This window comes from Taeniopygia guttata, chromosome 7, assembly GCF_048771995.1.
Source record: "Taeniopygia guttata chromosome 7, bTaeGut7.mat, whole genome shotgun sequence".
Classification (NCBI taxonomy): Eukaryota; Metazoa; Chordata; class Aves; order Passeriformes; family Estrildidae; genus Taeniopygia; species Taeniopygia guttata.
This window is the reverse complement of record NC_133032.1, coordinates 33,614,424-33,628,166: the sequence shown is the minus strand read 5'-3', so window position 1 is coordinate 33,628,166 and position 13,743 is coordinate 33,614,424. Positions and strand designations below refer to the sequence as shown.

Sequence of the window (13,743 nt, the reverse complement as noted above, 5' to 3'; positions counted from 1 at the left end):
CAAACACTCCCTCTTGATTCCTCACCTACAGAATACCAAATTAACTCATTTCATGACTCTTTTAGGAAGGGTTTCCCCCATCTACCCAGGTGACAGTCACTGCAGCACAGAGAGGAAAAAACACCCAAGCAACAAAACTCAACCCAGAAGCAGCTGCTGTCCAAAACCCCCAGACAACAGCCTCAGGCAACCATGAAACCCCAAGGCTGAGGCACAGAGATTATTCTGGTTCAGAGCTAGATTTACTGGCTGAACTATGCCCAAGCCTGCTGCTCACTCTGAACCAGAACTGTGTTACAGCCTGGGCATCAACCCACAGCAGCAATTCACTGCCTTCCTCCTGCTCTTCACGCTGAAGTCAGCACCAAGAAAGGCTTCAGGCTTATTTAGGCATCCATCTGCTGGAAAAGATCTTCCTTCTAGAGCTACAAGAAATACTGATGTTGCTTTTGTAAACAGTGCCTTAAAAAACAGCAACAGCAACAGCTCCTTCAGCTCAGCTCTATTTCTCCTCTCCTGATTCCCTGTGATGGTGCTGCTGCTGTTTCTTTACGGCGGCCACCCCGCAGCCTGACAGCTGCAATCATTCCCCACCTAACTCACGCTGTAACTCTTCCCCAGAGCTGCAGCCCTGAGCCCATTGCATGCTCTGGTTTGCTTTGCTGCCTCTGATCTCCCTCTGTTGTGCTGCCTCTTCATTTGCAGCTCCAAAGCTGCTGGAATTTGGTATCTTAATTATTTCTGACTGAACCCATTCCAGTGATATTGGAATGTCTCAGATATTTCAACTTTGTATGCTCACCTCAGTGAGATGACATCCATGCACACACATATACAAATATTTCTAAAACAGACTCACTTTTTTTCCCCCAAATAAAACTCTTAAATATCCCACTGATATTCTGTTCCATCTGCTTAGGTTGCCACTCAAAGCAATTCATAATACATTATGATAAGTAAAAGAAATTTTCTCATGATAGATTTATGAGAAGCATTTCTTAGGCAGTTCTCCAAAGAGTTCTGTTCCACCATTGCATGAAATATCATCTTTCCTTGGGCTGTGTGACAGCCTGGGTAATTAACTCTCAACAGAAACAAAGAAAGTGCCTTGTTTCAAAGTAGGATTAGTCAGAGGGGTTATCAACTTATCAGAGAAGGTAAAATGGGCTAAGTCTTTAGGCAGCTCAAGATCTAAGTCTAAAATAAAAAGAAATATAAGACAAAAGAAGATATAAACTATCAAAAAAATAAGGAAGATGAAGGAAAAGTTACAATAAACAATCTTTCTTATATACGAGAAATATGATTTTACAATGAACATGGCAGAATGATGGCACAGGATGCCCAGAGACCCCGTGGATGCCCCATCCCTGAAGTGTTCAATGCCAGGTTGGATGGGGTTTGGAGCAACCTGGTGTAGCTCATTGGGCTCACATGGTGACCTTTAAAAGGTCCTTTCCTGTGAAGACTGAAGAACCTGCTGTATTCCATCCTCAGGAAGTGCTGTGATCCCTCACCCACAGAATTTCCAAAGACATCCCATTGCTAAGAGGCTGCTCATTCCTTTTTGAGTTTCCTCACCCATATGTCTTAATTACATCAAATATAATCAAATACTGGCCAGCTACAGAGCCCTACACTTCCATATTGTCCAGAGGAAGCTGATTCTCCATACTGAGTAATGCTACAAAATCAAGATGGGAACAACTTTCCTTCAAGCTCTCCTCACAGACTGCCATTACTCTTCCATCAACCACTTAGGTTAATCCTACACTAAGGTATTTATTCATAGAGCAAAGATTTCATTCAACCAAAATTTTCCTCCAAAAACGTTCCTGTGATGTGCCTTCTCTGCTCAGAGAATGCCTTTATGGCTATCTTTTTATGACGAGTAGTAAACAACATTGTACTCAGCTCATCCATTGCCTGTGAGATCAGGATATTTTTTTTCAGTAGGAGCCAAGCAATAACTTGCTGTTGTCAGGGGACTAAAAATACCCAGAATAATCCTAGTTTTGGCATGCCTAGAAAACTTGTAGCTTTGGCATGATGCACAATACTAAACAAACAAAAACCCCAAGGCCAATGTGCTATTAAAATCCATTAATAAAGAACTCACATTCAAGCCACTAGCCAGAGAAATATCCTTACCATAACAAAATATGAATAAAGTAAATAACATTTCTGAGCTACTGTTGCTCAGCTTGGGAAACCAACTCAAGGCTGAGTTTACACAACTGGTTTTGTCAGTGTCATCCTTACATCTCCCACTCATCCATCACATCCCTCATTTTTCTCCCCACTGTAAAACCTGGTACCAAACAATTGTTATTGTTTGGTCCAAAACCTTCCACAGAAAAAATGTTCTCTACTTCCCAGCCATGTTCAGCCTGCTTTCCGTGTATTCTTAGATTATTTATTGAAGCTTCCTTTAACCTCCTTTTTAAAATTACTATTAATTTTTTGAAGCTTCCTTTAACCTCCTTTTTAAAATTACTATTACTATTATTATTTCTCAAAATCTCAAACACTGTTAAAATAAAGCTCATTTAATTCAGAGAGAGCAGATGAGAGCCTCTGTTCTACCTGGGCCAACAGCAGGCTCCTGAACACCACAGAGCTGGAGCTGCACACACAGATGTCACACCAGGTTATTTAACTGGGCACTTTGAAACATGCTACTGGGAACTGGCAGGAAAAATTGATCTGGATGACCAAATAAGCCTTTTCTGTATTTAAGTGCTATTGTTTTTCTACTGAGACACTGTCAATGTACTGGGATGAACAAATGCATTTACCTAGGCTGCACAGCTCATATTACTAAGATTTATTCATTAACAACAGCGTGCTTGTTGCTCAACAAGCCACAAATGGAGCCTCTAAAGCATCCCTAACAAACAAAGCACCCACAGATGACACAGGATGTCCTGGGAAGGTTCAGACACACAATGGAGCAGCCCTGACTCACCACAATTCTCCTGTGCAGCCCAGAGACAAAGCAACAGCAGGTGGATAAAGTGAGGACCAGGGTCTGATGGCTGTCATGGAATCACAGAGGGTTTGGGTTGGAAGGGAGCTTAAAGTTCATCTTATTCCACCCCCCTGCCATGGGCAGGAACCTTCCACTATCCCAGGTTGCTCCAAGCCCTGTCCAACATGGTCTTGGACACTTCCAGGAATTGGGAAGCCACAGCTTCTCTGGGCACCCTGTGCCAGTGTCAGAGAGGCACAAATATGCAGGGCAAAAACTCTCATTGTCCCTTTTTTGCTGTGCCACCCCGCAGAGCCAAGGCAAGAGGAGGCAGCTGGGTGATGGGCTGGAGGAGCTGTGCTGGGAGAAGAAGGACATCCGTGGGTTTTCAAGCAAACATCAGGGACTCTTCCACCTGGCTGCTGCACTTCCAAAAGACAAATTTTCTGTGGGTGCAAGGTCTGCACACAGCGTTAAACAACAGTGGCAGCAGCATTCCAGGAGGCTGGTTAAAAGTGATGTGAAAATAAACATTTCTCCAGCAGCTTTGGAAACAGATGCACCTCTAATTGAATTGGCTTTAAACTCATTTGTATCCTCTCTAACATATTTCATGGTTTCAATTAACAAACTTCTAGCAGTTCTACCCTTGTTAGTAAACCTTGAGGTGCTTCATAAAACCCAAGGTCATTACTGTGAGAGGGACAATTCTGTGCATCACCACAGCTGCCACTGGTAATAACACTGCTAATTTCCCTTGGAGTCTGTGGGACAGGAGAGATCACCCTTTAAACAAACCAGGGAGCAGCAGAGTAGACAGTGACACAGGAGAAATGTTTCTAATTACACAGACCAAAGGTAGAGGGGAAAAAAAAATTGATTCATTCTGCAATTAATATTCACATTCACTTGATTACTGACTATGAAATATCACAAAATAACACCAGTAAATCCAAGCAGTGCTAAAAATCTAATAGCTAAAGACTTTATCAAGGAGACCTGGTGGACCACATCATTTGGTGGGTCAAATTCTGCTCAGTTGAAGCTCTGGGATCTCCTGCAAGGCAAATCTCTTGTTTTACCTCAGGTTAAAACTCAGCATGGAGTACAGACTGCAGCTCAGAGAATAAACTCCACCAGCTGATCATAGTTATGGCTGAGGCTTTCCCAGTGTGCCAAGAATAAGGCAGCCACTGCCCATGGGCCACAAGGCACAAACAAAAGCTCCAGAAGCTCGTGAGCTGCAAGAGGAGCACCTCATCCCAAATAATCCCCGCTCCAAATCTAAATCCTGCTTCAAGGGAGAAAATTATTAACTGAAGGGAACTAAGCAGAGTGAGTCTGGGAGACTTAAGTTGCTAAAAACTTGAGTTGCAGCTGAAAAGGATTTAATCTTGCCACAGAACAAATGTTTAATCTTCTTTTTTTACAGTACACAAGGATTTGAGAGATTTTACACATTATTAGTTTGCTGAGAAATTTAGGAGATAATCTAATTTACATTCAGTAAATGCACAGCCAAAAAACCCAGCAAAAATAACTTCCACATCAAATATTTTCCAAGGCTCAAATAGGGGATCCTTAGCTAATTCATTCCCAGTTGCTCAACAAAAGATGCACACGCTCACGTTATCTCATAGCAGACTGATTAGAGATTCTAAATAGACCAGAGAGGACTTGTAAAAAAGGCTGGTAAGTTTAACTCAACATTATTGTTATTGAAATTCATCCAAAGGTTGGTTTTATTGCTCAATTTCACAGTCTCTATAAATCCCAAGGAGGCAGTTGAGTTGATGCTGACTTTGCATTATGATTTCTAATTTCTTTTGATTCTGCATTACAGTTTTCTTCCTTAAAGAACTTCCAAGCTTGGCATTAGATGCAAGCCCTGGTAGTTGATATATTTAATCTTTTAACTAAATAAGGAAATCTTCATTAATTAGCCCTTTCCTTGTAACAGATTGCAGAACAAGCTGAGAGTTCTCCCAGAGAAGGAGTCTCGTCTGCTGCCTTCTGAGTGCAAATAAATAGAGCAAATAAATAGAACTTCAGAGTGTACATTCATCTCACAGGGAATATGTGATGCAGGAGGGCAGAAATCCACTGCACAAGTCTGTCCAGGCTCCAAAACCAACTGTGGGAATGATGCTCCCTCTTCCCAGGGCTGCTCTCCCATGGTGAAGGGCTGGCCTGGCTGCTTGGGAGCTCTGACATTTTAACAAAGTCCTTACTCAAATAAAAAAACATCCACTGGGATCAATAGCAGTTAGGGGAGTAGCTCAGCTGTGTTTTTCTGTATACTTTGCTCATCACTCTGCCACTGGGAAAATCATCTGTTTTCTTCAAATAAAACAGAGTAGCTTTCTTTTTTTCTTAGCAGTGTTGGAATCCTCTATAGATCAGGAAAAAGACTCAGCCCACTGTATTTTATTATGGATTGTTTACCATATTTTTTTTCCGGGGTACTCAATTAATAGTACAAGCATGTTTTTAAAACATACCCAAACTGCTTATTTTCTATTATTATTTTTTTAGATTTATGCAAGAAAACAAGACCTTTTTTAAAGCCTGAACCCAAACTGTGCACAGACCATCAAATTCCCTTTTCTCCTACACCTGACTTCTCTCAGATGGCACAGCAGCTCTGAAAATAGATGTGCACTGCAGAGTGCTCTGAAGATCAATACAGACTTGGGCAATTTGGACCAGGCAGGAAGAATCTTCCAGAGTCAAGGGTCCATCACTGGGAGAAAGCTGCCACCAAATGTCACTGCAAGTATCTACCCCCCTCAGTAAATCATGTCAGTCCTGAAGGTCAATGGTTTCAGGCTCTGCTGGAGCACACTAAGAAACTCAATTTCAGACTTTGGGGCCTTCTGTGGAGAGCATCTTTCTGCCAGTTTCTGAAGCCATGACATTGGGCACTGTCAACACAATATGCCACCTCATTTCTGCTGCCAAGCTGTGACCCCAAGACACAGACAAGCCTCATTTGCTTGACAACAAGACAACTTGCCTTGGACAACATTATGGCTTTTATTTGACAGAATGGGACACGCTGATGCATCTCCCTGCATCCTGATAATTAGCATGTATTCTGCATTACAATATTGCTTTTATTTCAGACAAAATAAACCAGCAGATGACTCTGCAGAAGACAGGAACACTAATTAGATCAGTGTGCAATTAATATTATCAAGAGGGCTCACAGCAGCATGAAAAAAAAATTTATCTTTAAATGTACATTCCTAGTTCATTAATTTACAAACTCGAGGGTCTCTGTTCACGAGCAGGACACACAGGCACTGGAAAGGCAGGGGAAGGTTGTGAGCCAGCTGTGACCTCCACAGCCCCCTCCCAGTGCCACTGGAGGTGAATGAGACAGTGACCCCTCCCTGCCACAGGAGGTGAGTGACACAGTGACCCCAAATCAATACATTAAAATCAACACTCTGCCTCAATTCCTTCTCCCATCAACACTAAATGAGAAGCCCAGCTGCACACTTTAATTACAGAGGTGCTGGTTTAGGGATGCCACGAACCGTTACCAGCACCAGGAAGATCCATGAGTGCTTTCCCAAAATCCAGGTAGTTGTTGCCAGGTCCCATCTGCTTGAATAAGGAGTTTCACTCCACCTATTAGAGGTCACCTTGCTGCAGAAGTATCTGACCTCCTTGAATAAAGCTGTACTATAAAAAACATCTGACAAAACCTCTATTTTGCAGGAGGGAACAGTCCTGGTTCTCCACAGCTCAGGCACAGGGAGAGCAGTGACTCATTTATATGATGGAAAACCTTGAGAGGGAAACAGGACGTTTTTGTGACACTAGCAGGCCCCAGCACAGAGTATTGATGTACTGAATTTCTGATGGACTTTTGCTTCAATTCTGCAGTGTGACTTTGAGCAGTTCAATCTCCTGTGCTGGAGGACTTCAGTGAATTCAGAAGCAGAAGGCAATGCAATTCTGTTAAATAACACTATTTTTAGTGGTCACTCCCCCATGTTACCAAATACAAATGAGAGAGCCAAGATTTCACAGTGGGAATATCTGTCTGCACTGAGGGATATTCGAAGATTTGCAAACCAGCCTCTCAGTAATTTAATTTACACCATCCTCATTTGCAAACCTTGGAGGACAGAGAGCTATTAAAGTGTATTTCAGGCCCACGAACAGACTAAAGTAGGATAAATTCTCTACTATTCATCAGTATCACAGGGATAATCCTTAGAACAGACTGAGCTGAAGTTTAAGTTTAATTTTAATTAAGTTGCTTCTGAAAATCTTCAGAATGCATCAGACATTTAACCCTTTAATGCCCCTATAGTACAGAACCTACTATGTCCAGCTGCCAAAGGGCTCCCCAGCAGTGGTAAAGATATGGAATTGTCACTCTCCACTCAAAAATTGTCATGCATTTATTTGCATGAAATTCCTGCTCATCAGAGCTGCATAAAAGGCAAAAAGGTTAAAAAACACTGAAAAAACCCCCACTTAAGACATGAGAGGAATCCTATGAACTACTACCATGTCACTTCCCAGTGCAGCCACACATCTCAGAGGGATGATGAAGCTCTCCATGAGCAGTAGAAGTACAGAGGTCTTAGGACTAGAATATGTAATTCATGAGCAGGATTGGGCTAAATATTTCTTCATACTTCCAGTATAGCATATTAAATGGAATGACATGTAGGGAGAGAAAAATGTTAATTCTAAGTCTATCTTTGTATGGTAACATTTTATTAGAGCCTTGCCTCATAACAGGCTGTATTTGTGACAAATGTGTTATTAAGGCCAAAGAGACGGGCCACATTTCAAGGAAATTCTCTTTCCCCAGCCTGCTGCAGAAATCAGGGCAGAAGATCAGCCAGTGCATTAACCTGCTATCACAGCCCTCCTAAAGCTCCCATGGACTATTTCTACACTGAGTTACAATTTCTACACTAAAAACATTCCTGAGTCCCATGCAAGAACTTTAATCAAGCTGTAAAAAAACTACAAAACAAAAGATCCTCTGAGCCTAACAACAGAAATAAAAGGGATGGACATGAGCAAGGGTGGGCAGGGGTGGTCCAGCAAGAGGCAGCTGATGGTGAATGCCAAACATGAGAAAGTCTGTTTGAGGTCAGTAAAAAGTCATTCCTTCATAAAGTCTTGCACTGCCATCTCTTCAAAGGGGTCAGTTTATGGAATGCAGCAAAAAGCATAAAAGAAATTTGGGCAAGAAGATAAGCAATAAAGATGTGTATTTAGAGCCAAGAGTAACAACAGACATCACTCTGACTAAATGCAGCACTTACAGAGGATGCTACTCCAAAAGCCAAGTCTCTAAATATTTTTTCTTAAGACGCATGCTTCCTTTCTCTTAGAAGATAAAGACCTAGAAGAATGTGCATTTCTGTGTACTACTGCCTCAGGGGAAGTCTTACCTTACTTTAAATATGCTTCTTTGATAGCCAGTTTGACCCATTCAGAAATAACTTTTTTGATGGCTGTTTATCTTTGATTCTGTTGCCAGGAAAACACAGAGAACTCAATGTCTGAACAGTTGTCCTGTGATCCAACTTCATTTGATAAGTCTTTTAACATCCATAAAGGAAGAACCATGGCCAAATTTTCTTACGGTGAACAGATTTTGAAAAAAAAAAAAAAAACAAACAAACAACAAAAAAAAAAAAACCCAAGACAAACAAAGGAAAAGATAAGGAATAAATCATCATTCTTTGAGCACTGTTATGGCAGCAATATGTAAAAATGCTGTAGTCAAACAAGAAATGGAGGAATGGAGGCCAGGTCCTTCCCAGGCTCTGTGTCTGTGTTACAGCTCCCCTGGCAGCCACAGCTGCAATTAAAAGTGTACCACACTCCCAAGGAGATATGTAGGAATGTCAGAGAGAGTCCAGAGCAGAACCCAGCCAGGATTTCAGACCTACATTTAGAAGCTATTTAGCTGTGAGAGAGTAGAAAACAGTCAAAGGTGGCAGTGGCTTCAAGGAGACCTGAAGTGGGGACTTGAGGGCAGGACAGTCCTGTGATCCAAACTTAATTCCCATGTCAGGGGATGGGATAGACAGAAAATAAGGTTAATTTTTATCTGAAACTTCTTCCTCAAGCAGTGTTTGAAAAGCTCTACAGTAGCAATACAGCCATTAATAAAATCCAGTCATGTAATAAGAAGGCCACAGAGAGAGATTGTGATAGTTTTGGCTGGGGTAGAGTTAATTTTCTTCACAAGTTCTGGTATGGGGCTTTGTTTTGGATTTGTGCTGCAGTGTTGATAAAACAGGGATGTCTTTATTATCTCTGGGAAGTGATTACAGAGAGCCTAGCTGGATTCTGAAATCAACAGGTTGTACTAGAAACTGAAATTGCAATATAAAATGTCACTCAGACTAAGAATGAAATTAAACTTTGGAATATTTTCAAAAACATGGGAAACGTCTGTTTAGAAAAGTTTCTATTTCTGAAGGTTTTCAAAATCAGGGATTTCTACAATTTCACTCTTCAAAATGAAATTTACTAGATATACAAAAATGTATACCACAGTAATTACTGAAATGTATACACTTCCAAAAATACACAAGCATCTATTCAATCTTGCATTTTCAACCTGTTTTTTTTTTTTTTTTTTCCCCAAAACCTTGTAGGAGCAGCAAGTTTGCTTTCAGATCAGGACAGACCTGACTCATATTCCTTTAACCACTAGGCTCTGTAGCTTTTTGAGCTACACAAATACAAATTTGCAGAATGCTTATTAAAATCTAGGGGTTAAAAACTACCTGAAAAGAGCTCATTTTCTCCTAAAATGGGGGGAGTCAATCCCAGCCTTTTCACTTTAGGATGAGTTTGTCCACCAGCAACTAGAGCTCATAGAAGGAGACACTGCACTGTTGAATAAGGAGGTGTTTGAGCATCCCTGCTGTGCCCTTCATAAATTCAGAGATAATTAAAGCTTTTTAAGGTGAGTGCAGGTCACAGCTAAGCACCGTGTGATTTAAAACCAGGATCTATTTGTCTGTGGTGTCTTTTTTTTCCAGGTTCCTGTTGTTGTGAGCACAGCAGAATTTGAATAGGATAAGCACTCTTCATAAACTCCTGCCTTCCATAAATTGCCCGTCGGATGAAAAGCAGAACCTCCATGCAAGTGCACAGAAATCTCCAGCTTTGATTTGGAACAGATGAGGCACCCTATGTTCCTCTAAGATTAAAAAAACCCTGTTGGCACTGCACACAAGAAAGGGAAGCAAAGGGATGACGGGAAATCGTTCAAAACAAAGGAGATGGAAATTCAAAAATAGTATGAGCAGCTCGGATGGCAGATTGAGAAGCGGATGAACTGCAATTAAAAGGACAATTTCACAGCCAAAGAGGATGCTCCAGACACAGTTAGAAAATGAAGACCCTCTGAACTAGGAGTGAGCTAAACACAATATATGAAGTCTTCTGATGGGAAGGAAAATTGAGGCAAACTACCAATTATAATTCTGTAATGTAGTTAGGAGGCAGTTACCTCCATCCATGATTTCACAGGTGCATTTCCAAATTAATGGAAGAAAAAAAGGGTGAACCAAACCTGGGAGAAAATCACTAGCTCAACTGGAAAATGCAGATCACTCATTTCTCAAGCTTATTGAATGGGTGATCAAGGAAAAAGGTGACACCACCAAAATAAAGCAGTTTATCACAAAAGCCAGACATGAAAAAAAAAAAAAAAAAAAGTGTACTTTTTTCCTGGAGAAAACATTTGGCATAGAAAGGAGTAAGATTCAGAAAAGCCTGTGATTTGTATTTTTAAGCTTGTCATATCTAATGACCACAAGCTAACACAGAATTAAATAGCAGTAAGGATGGTAAATCAGTCAGTGGTGATCAGCATGCCCACTGCAGCTTACCCAAAGTGTTGACACCAGGCTTGCTCAGCTCTGGTGGGTCAGGGCAGAGGTCTCTCCCTCCAGGCCAAGCTTCAGATCCTGACAGAACAAACTGTAGACCCCACGCAGGAAGATAGAGTATTCCCAAAAAGGAACAGCTGGAATGCTTCTGTCTTGACTCTTTCTGAACTTTGGGATACTCTGCTTGCAGTAGCTACACCAGTGAGGAGAAAATACTCATTTGCAGTTGGGAAGGCACACTTAAAGGGTTACTATATTTGCAGATAATAGGCTTAGGACAGTTAGAGTCTAAACTTGTAGGTAACACAGATGAACAAACTGAATTGGGTTTTTGTTTAGGTTCCCCCCTCGCCCTCCAAGCTGCAAATGCAGAATCACGCCAAAAAGTCAGTGTCAGAGCAGGGCCTCAGAAACAGAGCCCTTCTGAGCAGTTTATTTCTACACCAGACTCAAGTGAACTATACATTCACTTGACAACTTTGATACTCTCACATAATAGGTCACACTGACCATGGGAAATAAACTTTATTCGAGTCCAAGTTCACAAGGTTTCAGTCAGGGAAAATGAAAATCACTGCAGCAAGAAGGCACAAGCCTAGAGTTTGCTCTGCAGAAAAGCTACAAACACATATTCTGTTCTACACTGTTTTTATTGTCTTACACCATGTACTCAGGACTTTACCAAATTCTGGACAAATTTACTCCTACTCTTGAGGCCAAATTTACATCCCAACATCTCTCTACATTTTGCAGTTCTTCAAAAGGACCCCTCAAAGAACTGAGGTCTAAGTCTTACAACTTTTCACTTCTGTTCTGGTTCAAGGGAAAGGAAGGAAAAGAGCAGGAAACAAAGAGAATTCAGAAGACCTGAAAGGAGTAAAAGAGGAACCTGCTTATCCCCACCTCATAAAACAAGAACAATGCCCAGATATCACAGTGATTGGCATTCAATACATAGGACAATGGATTAATTAGCAATAATCATGGCCAGCCAGCAAATGTTAAAAGGTCACCTAATACTAATGGTGAGCAAGACAAACTGAGCTGCTTAAAAAAACCACTGTCATGAATAATTTCTCAGGGCTTAGCAATTCTTCATGCTTCTGTAAATTGCTCTTCTCCATTATGGTTGAAAAGTATTCTGCTTATTATTAATTGGATAATGATTTGTTTCTATCACTAATTCAATAAGGTGTTCAGAAGTGCATTTTGAAAGTTCCCAGCTCCAGAGACCATAAATATCAGACTTGTCTTCATGTAACCCTGGAAAGCAGGTCCCAGGTGATGGAAGTGGAGCCTGTGGAACTTCTGCCCAAAATCACTGACCACCCCTCTGCCTCTGACGTGGGCCCTGTGCCAGGGCAGTGCCACAATAATTTTTGCTCGCATAAAAAGCTGAGGACAAGAAAGTGAACAATATTCCCCTGGAGCTACCCCTCCCTACTACCTCCCTAAGAGAAGCCAGACCATTAAAAATGCCACATAAATATCACTGACAGAAAACAGGCTTCAAGGTTATTTAGAAAAGCCCCACGCATAGACAACCTCCACTTTTTTAACAGTGACAAACCCCCAGAGTTTCTCAAAAGAGCAAGACATGCCACAGGCAAACCCACCTTCCAAAACCCAGCAGCTCCGTTTTTGCAGGAGAAAGGGTAATGTGGGGGAAAGGTATACTACTCCTCCTTCATGGGCCACAGAGGCATAATCAATTGGTACAAAAGCACATTGTTGAAACACAAACCATGGAAAGCTGCTTTATGAACCTGTGCAGCCAGCTGGAACAGCCATCAACAGATGCACTCCAGGACTGAATCACTTCATTAAGGTGTAGGTTTTTTCCCTTTTATTACACACAGCTCAGGCTGCTGATCATGAAGACCCTCCAGAAAGCTGATTTCTCTGCTCCCTTATACCCTCAGGAGCACTCGTGGTGCCCACTGTATGACTTAATCTCCTCCTGGGACATCGTTTCTCCCCCTCCTATCATACAGTCTTCCAAACTGCTACATCCTGCTCCATGCTGACCCAGGACTTTTGGCTGGAAGTTAGAGAGCAGCAGTGGTTTGGGAGCAGCCTAGCTCGAGATTTTGCTCCTAAAATAAAGGCTTATGTCTGTAATAAGTGATAGGGCAAGGGAGAATGACTTCAAGCACACAGAGGTCAGAGTTAGATTCAATACCAGAAAGAAATTCTTAACTGTGAGGGTGGTGAAGCTCTAGCACAGGTTTCTCAGAGAAGTTGCGGCTGCCCCATCCCTGGAAGTGTCCAAGGCCAGGTTGGATGGGGCTTGGAGCAGCCTGGGATAGTGGAAGGGAACTGAGGTGAGATGATATTTAAGGTCACTTCCAACTTAAACCATTCAATGAATTCCATATCATGGAAATAGAGAAAGAACAGCCAAATGGAATGACACACCCTGCTCTCCCTGATTTTAACTCTGCCTTCTTTCTGATAGAGGCTACTTGATTATACAAGAAATGTAAGTGGACAGCACCCCAGGAAGCAGGGACATGAAAATACACTCTGTGAATTTGAGGTTAACACAGGCACATAATTGCAAGGAGACCACTGGCTGCTGAAGCCATGTGTGCCTGGCACGAGGGACAGCAGGTGACATCACAGGCATTTTGGAATTAAATATAATTATCTCTAGAAAACTGCAAATTCCTTCATTGAAAACAACAATGCAAACCTCCAAACTTAGTGAAAGGGAATAAAAATTTCTAAACAAGTAAAAGCAGAAGTAGGAGATACCTTCAAACAAAATGCTGATTGAAATAAATACACCTCCTCCAAAGCTTATACTTTTATGGGATTTTCAAGGAATTAAAAGAAATGTCTCTGGTATTCTGGCACTGTAGCCAGCTTTAGTTTTCT

At 41.5% G+C, this 13,743-nt stretch overlaps 1 protein-coding gene across 3 annotated transcripts in view; it reads right to left on the bottom strand.

The window, feature by feature from the left end:
- The window catches only part of THSD7B (thrombospondin type 1 domain containing 7B), a 296,770-nt gene that overhangs the window by 77,387 nt on the left and 205,640 nt on the right, over window positions 1-13,743 (bottom strand). The gene's annotated exons all lie outside the window — the stretch shown is intronic.